Source organism: Elephas maximus, chromosome 5, assembly GCF_024166365.1.
Source record: "Elephas maximus indicus isolate mEleMax1 chromosome 5, mEleMax1 primary haplotype, whole genome shotgun sequence".
Taxonomy (NCBI): Eukaryota; Metazoa; Chordata; class Mammalia; order Proboscidea; family Elephantidae; genus Elephas; species Elephas maximus.
The window spans coordinates 165330977-165343798 of NC_064823.1; the positions used below are offsets into that span (position 1 = coordinate 165330977).

The 12822-nt window shown below is 54.7% G+C and overlaps 1 long non-coding RNA gene across 1 annotated transcript; it reads left to right on the top strand.

The window, feature by feature from the left end:
• Positions 1-530: 530 nt before the first annotated feature.
• Positions 531-2776, top strand: LOC126077417 (uncharacterized). Its single transcript, XR_007517740.1, has 3 exons — positions 531-651; positions 1106-1319; positions 2678-2776. It is a non-coding gene; the product is annotated as an uncharacterized LOC126077417 (long non-coding RNA).
• Positions 2777-12822: the final 10046 nt, after the last annotated feature.

Genomic DNA, 12822 nt, shown 5'->3' on the forward strand with positions numbered 1-12822 from the left:
TCTTCATGATTGTTGGTGTGTTTAAGACCATTGTTGTGGCTTGTTGTGTCAGTCCATCTCATGGAGGGTTTCCCTTGTTTTTGCTGACCCTCCACTTTACAAAACGTGATGTCTTTTCCTAGGGATTGGTCTTTCCCAATGACGTGCCCAAAGGAAATCCTCACTGTAAAAGAGCATTCTGATTGGATTTCTTCCAAGACAGATTTGTTTGTTCTCCTGGCAGTCCACGCTATATTCAGTATTCTTTGCCAACACCATGGTTCGAACACATCAATTCTTACTTTGTCTTCCTTTTTCATTGTTCAGTTTTTGCCTACGAGGTGGTTGAAATGACTATGGCTTGGGTCAGGCACACCTTAGTCACCAGAGTGACAGCTGTACTTTTTGGAACATCATTCGATTATACTCTCTGTCTCTGCTTTTCCCCCAAAGCCTGACGTGTTGCTCCCAGCATGCAGCTCCTTGCACAGGTAAAACGCCCTGGTTCAACGTCCGTGAATGTGTGAGCAGTTGTATCACTACCATGTTCTCAGAACTGTGTGCACCACCCCCACCACGACGGGGTGATCCAGCTCCAAACCTACGTCAGAGCTAGCTCCACAGTTTGGATGCATCAATTCGGAATAAGCCTACAAAGGCACAGTTATCCCGGTGAGTCCCGTAGGGCGAAAGCAGCAACCTGTGTGTGGGGCTAATGGTGTGGGCTGTTTCTTTTAGGTCAAGTCACTCAGTGTCTCAGAGTTGCCTGCCTCGGTTTCTCATGTCGGGAAGAAGAAAGCGTTTACTGAGCACTTACTGTACCCCACGCACTGTTCTGGGCACTGGGGGTCAGCAGAAAGACCCCCACCTCGATAGGGCTTACGTGCTGTGGGCAGAGGCAGACAATAGGTGAGATAAATAAGCCAAATGTACACATACTCTGTTGGGTAACTCTATTGGGACCAGTCCCTGGAGAAGGACATCATGCTTAATAAGGTAGAGGGTCAGCGAAAAAGAGGAAGACCTCAACGAGATGGATTGACACAGTGGCTGCAACAGTGGGCTCAAGCATAGCAACGATTGTGAGGGTACAGGACCAGGCAGTGTTGCTTTCTGTTGTACACAGGGTCACCGTGAGTCAGAACCAACTTGAGGGCACCTGACAACAAGGAAAAATGAAAGCAAAGAGGGACAGAGGCACGGTTCTGACTAGAAAAAGCCTCATCGAGAAGCGATGTCTGAGCTGGAGGCGAGGGAGGAGCTGCGTGGATGTCTGGGGAAAGCTCTCCTGGCCAAGGGAATGCCCTGGGGTAGGACTGTGTTCTAGGACCCACAGGGAGGTCAGTGTGGCTGGAGTGGAGTGAGCTGGGGTGGGGGTAGGGCAGGAGGTGAAGAGGGCAGGGTGGGGGGGTGTGGGCAGGCCTTGTGGGCTCTGTGGACTCAGGATGTGTGGGGCCAGAGGAGCATGCTGGGCAGAGGTGTGGTGAGATCAGACCTGAGTTTTCACAGAGCTGCTCTGACCGCTGAGCTGCGGTCAGAGGCCAGGTGGAAGCGAGAGGCAGGGGGGCTCTTGCAGCAGCCCGGTGGGAGGCGATGGAGGTTTGGACCCAGGTGATAGGCAGGAGGGGGAGGCTGTTCGGACTTGACTGCACTTTGCAGGAAGAGCTGAGGTGCTTTGCTGCTGAACTTGATGTGGGTGTGAGAGGAGGAGGGGAGCCCAGGGGGAGCCCGAGGTCTGTGACGACGTTTGTGGCAGGTTAAGACCTAAGTGCAGGGTTCGTGTCCCTTCCCACCCTCTCATGGTTCTTTTTTTTTCCTCTCTCTCTGTTTTTTCTCGCTGTTTTCTGAGCTGCATCAGGCGTGAGGAAGGGAAGCTTCAAGTGTCCACCCTGGGGCCCCGGTGCCGAGTTAGGGGACACCTTGTGTGGCTGGGGGAGAGCCTGGCAGCTCCTGTGCCACCTCACCTCACTGGGGGAGGCACCTCACGGCAGGGACAGGCTACCACGCAGACACAGGTCTTTCTAGGAACAGCTTCTGGTTCACCCAGCTTGAAGGGGCTATTTTAGGTTTTGAGTTCTCTTACTTTGCTTACTGGTAGCAAATTGTCGTCAGAAAAAAGCTGGTGCCAAGTGTGTTTCCTCTCCAATCGGGTGTACCGCAGATGCTCGGGATTTGAATGGTGAAGACACAGGGGCCTGCAACTCCCCCACAGCCACGGCAACCTGTCTCCCGACACACGGGGCTGTGGGCTATCAGTGCCCCTGACCGGTCTAGGGCCCATCCTCGCCTTCCTCAACAGCCTCAGTTGCTGTGACCCAGAAAAAGCGGCCACCTGGCCATTCTTTGCAGGCATGGGGGAATTTGCATCTGGACCCAGTGGCATGGGGGTGCTCGTCGTCCTCTGGGGCAAGCGAGTCAGGTCTGGGGGCTCTCTTGCTGCGACGGGCAAACCACCTGGGACCACACCCAAATGACCTTCTCAACCAGCATGGATCCCAGCACCCCTCTGCCACCAAACCTTCCATAGCTACTGTTACTGACCGAATTGTGTCCCCCCAAAATTACGTGGAATTCCTAACTCCTGTACCTGTGAGCATAACCCTGTCAAACAGGGGTTTTCTTTTGTTATGCTAATGAGACCATGCCCGAGTGGGGTGGGTCCTAACCCTAATCCCTTCTAAGAGTGTCTTATAAAAAGGTACACAGACATGAGGACACACGGAAAAGATCATATGAAGATCCTTCTACAAGCCAAGGAACCCAGGGCTGCTGACAAGGAAGGACCCTCCCCTAGAGCTGATGCCCCGGTTTGGACTCCCAGCCTCCGGAACTGAGAGATAATAAATTTCTGTTCTTTAAAGCCGCCCACGTGAGGTATTTGTGTTACAGCAGCCCCGGAGGACTCAGACAGCTGCCCAGGTTCTAGTCCCAAGAAGCTGGATGAGCCTGCACCTCAAACGCCTCAGGGCTTGGCCCCAGCCTGCCTTTCTGGCCTCACCTCTCCTGCCCTTCCTTCTATGATTGCCCTGATGGCAACTGCTGCCAGGCCACTGCACCCACCCCGAGACCCTTCCTACACAGCATCCCAACCATGTGCTTCCTCTGCCCAGAACGGTGCACTTCCTCCAGCCTCTCCCCCGCAAACAGCCAAATCCTTCCTGCTCAGCTGCGCTCTCCCACCGCAGGGCCTTTCCAGGTCTGTTGCCTCTGCCTGGCAGGCCATTCCTCCATGCTCTGCCCGGCTGACCGCTCACCCACCCTCTGCCCGGCTGACCGCTTGCCCACCCTCTGCCTGGCTGACTTCTAGCCTGCAGTTTGCATGGCTGACTGCTAGCCCACCCTCTGCCCTGCTGACAGCTAGCCCACCCTCTGCCCCAGCCAACAGCTAGTCCACGTTTCGCCTGGCTGATGGCTAGCCCACCCTCTGCCCGGCTGACCGCTAGCCCACCCTCTGCCTGGCTGACTTCTAGCCTGCACTTTGCCTGGCTGACTGCTAGCCCACCCTCTGCCCGGCTGACAGCTAGCCCACACTTTGCCTGGCTGACCACTAGTCCCCCTTCTGTCTCACACCTTCAGAGAGGCCTCCACGAGCCTCCCAGACCCCTTCACTAGCATGCATCATTGTGGGGAATTCTGTGTTCATGTGTGTTCCCTTACTGTCTTCTCGCCCCCTCTCATCAGCGCCACAAGGTCCTACTTTGCTCACACCTGTATTTGCACCTGGGACAAAGGGGGAGCTGTGCATTTTGGTTGAAAGAACTAAGGAATTTAATTGGGGGGTGCATACCTGTCTCCCTTCTATGCTCAGGGCAGAGGTAAGCTTGTGGTGCACCCCAACTCCCCCTACCTCCGCTTGTCCTTGGGCAAGTCAGGTAGCCTTGGAGGGAGGACAGCGCATCTCTTGGAGGCCTGACAGGAGCCTCAGGACTCCAACCTATAAAATGGGGACATTGTTGCCCACCTATAGAGTTGTTGCAGGTATTATGTGCTTGGGGGCCTACAGAGTGACCCCCACGGGGGCAGCGGTGGCTCTGTGGTAGAATTCTAACCTCCCATATGGGAGACCCGGGTTCCATTCCTGGCCAGTGCACCTCATGGACAGCCATCCCCCATCTATCAGTGGAGGCTGGTGTGTTGCTGTGATGCTGAACGAGACTAAGAAGAAGGTCCTGGCGTCTACATCTGAAATCAGCCAATGAAAACCCTATGGATTACAACGGTCCTATTGCAACCAGGCAGCATTTTGTTCTGTTGTGCATGGGGTTGCCATGAGTCAGGGGCTGACTTGACGGCAGCGAACGACAACGACAAGTGACTGACCACCAGTGATCCACAGTGGGTGCTCACTGATGAGCAGGCTCTGAGATAGGCATCTGGCGCCTGGACTCTATTTCTCGCCTTCTCAGTAAACACCCACCAAGCCCCAATCCCACCACGGTCTGTGCTGGGCACCAGGGGCACAGTGAGAATGGGAGGTGGCGATGCCTGGAGTGCCCTTGGGATGGGACAGACTGTGGCCATGGTGGTCGCTGCCCAGAGTGGAGGAAACAGCTCTGGTGCTGCAGAGGATCCTGGGAGGGCCTGGCGGCCTTTCTGGAGGAAGGGGCCAAGGACCTGGGCCTCCAAGGCCAGGAAAGAAGGGAGAGGGGTCAGGGGCTTTGACGTCAGAGGAAACAGAGTGAGCAGGGTGCCTGGTGGGGTGTACAGGGGTCAGGGTATGGTGGAAATGGTCATCAGGCCTCCTAGAGGTAAGGTGTAGAGGGTCTGGCAGCAGAGACAGGTCAAGATGGGTGGCCCACCCTTCTGCCCTTCTGCTGGGAACTCCTTTCTCACCTTCCAACACCCCTGGCCAGCCCCTGCCCCTTCCTTCTTTGGTGTTGTGGGGTATTAACGTCTGCCTACCTGGCTTGGTGCTGGCACTGTATGCACATGGGTGCCATGAAGGGGACATTTGTGTTCATTTGGGCTGAGGTGACCTCCTCAGGGTCACCTCCTTGGGGCACCCCCTGTCCTCCCACCAGGACCCGATCCTCCTCCAAAGGACATCAGACTCCAGGGGTGGACACTGTGTTGGGGGTTAGCAGTCCTTCTCCCTCCCAGCGTGGCCTGCTTTGGAAACACTGGGGAACAACGAGCACAGGCGCCGAATGGGTCTCAGGCTGGAGGCCATCAGTCCCGGATTTGAGGCTGCCTTGGCCGCTTACTTCGACTCAGTCCGTTCCCCTCTCCTCGTCTCAGTTTCTTCTCTGTAAAATGGGCATCGTAATTTTTTAATAAGGTCGGTTTAATAAGGCCGGCAATCCCAAAGCAGGGTCTGCGCGCAGAGGCGGCGGCGCGGTCCAGCTGGGTAGAGCAGGCTGGTGGGGCGGTGGCTCCAGCTCCGCGTCCAGCGCCCGCACCCCACACTTTGTGGCTCCCTGCACCTCTCAGCCCGCGCCCCATACCTTACACCCGGTGCCCGGCTCCCTACCTCACGTTCCCGGAGCCCCGCGCCCCGAGACTGCACCTGCACCTGCGCTCCGGCCCGAGCCTCGGGACGCGCCTCCCTCTCGCCCCACCCGCGCAGGCCCTCCACGGCGGCGGCGGGAGGAGGAGCCGCGGCCACGCCCGGCCTTCAGCCTGCGGGGCGCAGAAGCCTCAGCCCGGGAGCCCCGCGGCCTCATGTCCCAGCAGCCAGGTGAGCCAGCGCTCCGCGCCCCGCGCCCGCCCTCGGCCAGCCCCGCGCTTACTCCCGCCCGGATGTCTTGCAGGCGGCCGCACCCGCACAGCGCCCGCGGGTCCCGCCGGGGACGAAGCCGCCTGGTGCCTGTGCCAGCTCAATGGCACCGGCGACCCCGAAGTTTCCGAAGGTAAGCGCGGGCTTGAGGGTGCGCTCTAGCCCCCGCCCGTCCTCCTCCCGCGCCCCCAGCCTTTCCTGCCGCCAGGTCCTCACGCCGCGCCGCGCCCGGGATGGAGCCCTAGGGAGCCAGGATAACGCGGTGTGAAGGGAGGGTGCAGATCCAGGGCCGGGGCGTCCCGGACTGGGCCGGGCCGCAGTCCTGGGCAGGGCAGCCTCTGCGGGGCACAGAAAGAACTGGGTCACCCCAAGCCTGAGGACTCGAGAGAACCGACTGACCTGGGTTGGAGCCCTGGCTCCAAGAGGCACCAGCTGGGTGAGCCGGCAGACCTGGCTCCCTCTCTGAGCCTCAGTTTCCCTTTTGTAAACCAGGGTGGTTGCCCCACCTTGCTGTGGGGCTCACTGGTGTGGGGGTTGCATGAGAAAGTGTGGGCATATGGCCAGCAGGGTCCAGCATAGGGCTGACCGTCCGAGGTCCTCAGGCCTCTCCAGTTGCCAGGCATCTTTGGGTGCTGAGTCAGGCCACACTGTGCTGGGTGGAGACGCCTTATCTGGCAGTGCCCGAGGGGTCTGAGTGTCCAGGGACAGCAGGAGTGTTGGATGGTTCCCTGGGCAGGAGTATCTGTACCCTGGAGAGGCTGGCAGATTTCCTTCTGGCTGCTGGCCTGGGCTCTTGGAGGGGGGAGCCCTCCTTCACCTGGGGCGTGATGTGCTCAGACAGTCCTTTCCCCTCACAGGCCCACCCTCTCCTGGTGGGGAGGTGGGAGGCGTCCGGGAGGTGAGTGTGGTTCCCTCCCTTCCTTCAAGGGTCCATGGGAGGGAGATACGGCCCCCTGTTTAACATGAGTCAGTAGCCCGCCGTGTCCTGAGTGCCCCTCATGTCCACCACGGGCCCACCACAGCCTGCCAGGCAAATACCACCACAGTCCAAGGAAACTGAGGCACAGAGAAGCTCAGAAACTTGCTGAGGCCACACGGCTGTAGGGGACAGGGCTCAGGGCACTCTGCTGGGGCAGCTCCCCTGTTTGCCTGTTAGCTCTGCTGCCAGAAGATGCCCTGTGGTCAGCACAAATGGAAGGGTGGGGGTGGGGCAGTGTGGGGTGGGACATGGGAGTGGGGTGGTGTGGGGTGGGGTGTTGTGGGGTGGGAGTGGGGTGGTGTGGTGTGGGGCATGGGGGCGTGGTGTGGGTGGTGTGGGGCGTGGGGTGTAAGGGGGTGGGAGCTGCTGCTGGGAGGAGGCACCTGATTGTCAAAGGGCTGGGGGTCACTGCAGGGATGAGGCACCCTGTCTCCATGGGGCTGGCTGAGAGCCCCCAGGACCTGTCCTGCTCCTCAGCTTCATCATCCCCCTACCCCTGCACCATGCCCTGGTCACTCGCTCATACTGACTGCCCTGCAGGCCCCTGAACGTCTGTCCCATCCCACCTCCCACCTGGGACATCCTTGCCTGGTGAGCTGTGAACATCCCCAGCTCAGGGATCCTTGTCTCTAGAAATCCTCTCAGCCCGCCTTGAGGGCGGGGCCGCTCCCAGTCACATCTGCAGATCCTGGACCCACTCGGAAAGTAGTGACTGTGAACGTGGGACTGTTGGCGGGGTATGGGAAAAAGTCCTGAGTGCGTGAAGGAACGAGCGAATGGCACGTTGTCCCTCTCGGCTGCTGACGAAGGGGCTCCGCCTCGCCCGCCGGCTTCAGAGCCTTCTCTCAGCCTCTGTGCTCTTCAGCTCCCCAGGGCCTGCGCTGGGCAGGTAGCCGGTCAGGGCCTTCACGGGCTCCAGGCCCCTGTGTGCGAGTATGCATGTGTGTATGCGTGTGTACACAGGTCAGTCAGCGGGTGTGCTCAGTGTGTGCATGTGTGTGTACGTGTGTGTACATGTAGTGTGGCCATTAAACTCTTTTTGGAGTATTTTTAATTGCAAAAGTAATCCTTGAACACCTGCATGTCAGAGAAACACTCAACGGTGTAGAGAAGGTTGAAGTGAAAAGTACGAGTCCTCCCCCTCCTTCCAAGCCAGGCCCAGATATGTGATTTTCGAGACCAGTGTAAAATGAGATCACAGGACCCTTTGTTCAGAAAGTAGAGAAAGAGTGCTGTGAAAGGTGCCAAAATAACTAAGAAGAAAGGCCTGTTGGTCTATTCCAAAAATCAGACAACGAAAACTCTATGGATTGTGACGGTCTGATCCAAAACTGACCATGAGGGTGGTGCAGGACCGGGCAGCGTTTCCTTCCGTGGTGCCTGAGGCAGCCATGAGATGGGGCAGCTAACCACCACCACAGGGAACACTGTGGATTGCCCCAGGTACCCTGGGGGGAGTGTCAACTGGGGGTGGAAAGGGCTCCCTGTAGCAGAAGCTGGTCCATGAAGGGCAGGCCCTCCTGGGGTGCACGCCCAGTGTTGGCATTGGAGAGAGCCCGGCTTGTCTAGTGGAGGGCTGGGGGGCTTGGCCGGGGGGTCAGGGCCCAGGAGGAAAGAAGAGGAGATGGGTGAGGGTGGGGGCAGTGTGGGGAGGGTCTCACAGCAACCCGCAGGGTGCTGGCCTGAGGGGCTGGGGGCTGGTTGCACCTGTGTTTTAGGACTTATACCTGTTGACCATGGGGAGGAAGGGAAGGAGGGTGGAAGTAGGCGTGGGGACCGAGGGCCAGAGGGATCCCATGACTGACACCCAAGGTCACACAGGCAGAGTGTGGGGTGGGACAAAGGGCCTCTGAGGTCCTGCCACGGGCTGCCCCCTCACATGTGACCCCTGTGCTGTTCCTGCCCGTGCTGTGACCCCCCCATGACCCTATTCTGCGACCCCCCATGCTGTTACTCTCCTGTGCTATGACCCCACTGTGCCCTTAAGCTGTGACCCTCTCATGTTGCAACCCCCCCTTTGCCCCCTGTGCTGTGACCCTCCCATTCTGTTACTCCCCCTTGACCCCTGTGCTGTGATTCCCCCGGTGCCCAGACTTCCAGGGCTCATGCTGTGACCCCCTATTCTGTGACCCCCCTGTGCTGCAGTCCCCACGCTGTGACCCCTCCGTGTCCCTATGCTGTGACCCCCTGCAGTGACCCCCCAACCATGACCCCCCATGCTGTGACCCCTCTCCGCCCCCTGTGCTGTGACCCCCCCATGCTGTGGCCCTTCTCTGCCCCCTGTGCTGTGACCCTCCCCATGCTGTGGCCCTTCTCTGCCCCCTGTGCTGTGACCCCACCATGCTGTGACCCCCCCCGATGCTGTGACCCTTCTCTGCCTCCTGTGCCATTAGACCCCATGCTGTAACCCCTCCCCCTGTGGTGCGACGCTCCTGCCCCAGCTGCGACAGGTTAAAAATGCAGCGCTGTGGTGGGTCAGGGGCTCTTTACGGCAGGGTGAGGGTGTCACTTTGTGGGATACTCTCTGCAGCTGTCTCCTCAGCATGTCCCTCCCCAGACACTAATGCTCACCCCCACATCTGTGGGCCTGTGAGGCTGAGAGGTGGGGTGGGGCCACCTCCTGAGCTCTGTGTTTGCCAGGCCCCAGCTGGGGGTAGGTCACCTCCAGGGTGGCAGGGTGGACTGTGGAATCTGTTGTCACCCTCGTGTTGAGGTGAGGACCAAGGACCAGAGAAAAGGGTTGCCTACTCAGTACCGCACACCAGCGAGGGGCAGACCCAGCTTCAGAACCCTCAGCTCATTTGGGTCTACCACCCAACTGAGTTAATTTTTGTGTAAGGTGTGAGGTATACTTCCAGGTTCTTTTTTCTTTTTTTTATGGATATGTCTGTTGTGGGTTGAATTGTGTTGCCCCGCCTGTAGCCCCCAAGTATGTGTTGAAGACCTAACCCCTGTATCTGTAAATATGATGCTGTTTGGGAGTAGGGATTTCTTTTTTTATATTAATGAGGTTGTAATCCAGCCTCTCGGATACAACCATGCCTCACTTCTTTTCCAGTTTAAACCACGCAAGATCCCCTTGTTATGTTTGAACGACCTCCTCTTGGTCTATGTCTAGGCTCGGCACAAGCACACTTAAGTGTCCTGGAATTCCCACTCTTTGTAATGTTACCCATAATTTGTTATGATTCATACAGCTGAATGCCTTTGCATAGCCAATAAAACACAAGTAGACATCTGTCATGGATCGAATTCGGTGTATATCAGTTTGGCTGGGCCATGATTCCCGGGATTGTGGGATTTTCCTGTATGTTGTAAATCCTGCTTCTATGATGTTAATGAGGGAGGGTGGGCGGCAGTTGTGTTAGTGAGGCAGGACTCTATAGGTTGGATTGTGTCTTGAGGCAATCTCTTGAGATATAAAAGGAGCGAGCAGAGGGACCTGGGGAGCTCATACCACCAAGGAAGCAGTGCGAGTCCTTTGGACCCAGGGTTCCTGTGCAAAGAAGCTCCCGGTCCTGGAGAAGATTGATGAGAAGACTGACAGAGAGAGAAAGCCTTCCCCTGGAGCTGACACCCTGAATTTGGACTTGTAGCCTACTTTATTGTGAGAAAATAAACTTCGTTTTCTCAAAGCCATCCACTTGTGGTATTTCTGTTATAGCAGCACTAGATGACGAAGACAATATCTTTCTGCTATTCTCTGCTTTCAGCCAGGATCCATTCTGACATCAGCAATGATACCCTTCATTCCATGTTCTCTTCTTACTCCGGCTTGAACTTCTGGCAGTTCCCTGTTGATGCAGGGCTGTAGTTGTTTTTGAATTATCTTTAGCAAAATTTGGCTAGCATGTGATATTAATGATATTGTTTGATAATTTCCACATTCGGAGAAGCTAGACTATATGAAGAATGGGGCATCAGAATTGGAGGAAGGCTCATTAACAACCTGAGATATGCAGATGACCCAACCTTGGTTGCTGAAAGCCAAGAGGACTCGAAGCATTTACTGATGAAGTTCAAAGACTACAGCCTTCTGTATGGATTACACCTGAAAGTGAAGAAAAGAAAAATTCTCACAGCCAGACTGATAAACAGCATCATGATAAATGGCAAAGAAATTGAAGTTGTCTACATTTTCATTGTACTTGAATCAATAATCAATGTCCATGGAAGCAGCAGTCAAGAAATCAAACAACTGCTCTGATCAGGATCACAACAGAGGGTCCTGGACAGAGTGGTAAAAAATTGTAGGAAAAAAACTGAAATTAAAAAAAAAAGACTGGCCTGCTGGTCTGATGGAGACTGGAGAAACCTCTGAAACTATGGCCTTAAGATGCCCTTCTGAGGTGGAACTGAAGCCATTCCCAGAGATGGCCTCCCAGCCAAACAATAGACAAGCACATAAGATAAACGATAACACCCAAGAGAAACGTATTTCTTAGAACAATCAATTATAAGATGAGAAGACCGGAAGGGATAGATAATCAGGATGAAAGAAAATTGGGGAAACCAGGGCGGAAATGGGAAGAGCACAGACACATTGTGGGGAATAAAACCAGGGTCATGAAACACTTTCTGTAAAAACCAATAGAATGGCAAACTAATTTGCTCTGTACACTTTCGCCTAAAGCACACACACACACACAAAATTATCTTCCGCTAAAAAAGGAAAAATCACAGTTGTCGTTGTTGTTAGGTGCCGTCGAGTCAGTTCCGACTCATAGCGACCCCGTGCACAACAGAATGAAACCCTGCCCGGTCCTGCACCATCCCCACAATCGTTGTTATGCTTCAGCCCATTGTTGCAGCCACTGTGTCAGTCTGTCTCATTCAGGGTCTTCCTCTTTTCCGCCGACGCTCTACTTTGCCAAGCATGATGTCCTTCTCCAGGGACCGATCCTTCCTGACAACATGTCCAAAGTACGTGGAGGGACCGATCCTTCCTGACAACATGTCCAAAGTACGTGGACGCAGTCTCGCCGTCCTTGCTTCTAAGGAGCTTTATTTATGCCACTCTCCTCTGTCTGTGCTTTCTTGTTGTAGGTTGTTTTCTTGGCTAGTCTTTACCAGGATGTGTTCCTTTTATCAGTAGTTTCAACCAACTAACATTTGACTTTATTTACCTGCTTACCTATATGCTTAGTTTTCCCCCATTACTTTCTACCCTAATCAATTTTATTTTAATTTCCTTTCTTCCGCTTTCTTTACATTTAATTTGCTCTCCTCTTCTTCCAAGACAGATTTGTTTGTTCTTCTGGTAGCCCATGGTATATTCAATATTCTCCATCAATATTTACCAATTTAAAGGCATCAGCTCTTCAGTCTTCCTTATTCCTTGTCCAGCTTTCACGTGCATATGAGACAACTGACAACACCATGGCTCGAGTCAGGCGCACCTTAGTCTTCAAGGTCACATCTTTGCTTTTCAACACTTTAAAGAGGTCCTTTGCAGCAGATTTGCCCAATGTAATGTGACGATTGATTTCTTAATTTCATGGGCATTGATCGTGGATCCAAGTCAAACGAAATCCTTGACAACTTCAGTCTTTTCTCCATTTATCATGATGCTGCTCTTTGGTCCAGTTGTGAGGATTTTTGTTTTCTTTCTGTTGAGGTGTCATCCATACTGAAGGCTGTGGTCTTTGATCTTCATCAGTAAGTGCCTCAAGTCCTCTTCACTTTCAGCAAGCAAGGTTGTGTCATCTGCATAACACAGGTTGTTAATGAGTCTTCCTCCAATCCCGATGCCCTGTTCTTCTTCGTATAGTCCAGCTTCTCAGATTATTTGTTCAGCATACAGATTGAATAGGTATGGTGAAAGAAAACAACCCTGACGCACACCTTTCCTGACTTTAAACCAGTCAGTATCCCCTTGTTCTGTCCAATTGGCTGCCTCTTAGTCTATGTACAGGTTCCTCATGAGCACAATTAAGTGTTCTGGGATTCCCATTCTTCGCAATGTCATCCATAATTTGTCATGATCCACACAGTCGAATGCCTTTGCATAGTCAATAAAACACAGGTAAACATCCTTCTGGTATTCCTTGCTTTCAGCCAGGATCCATCTGACTTCAGCAATGATATCCCTGGTTCCACATCCTCTTCTGAAACCAGCCTGAATTTCTGGCAGTTCCCTGTCGATACA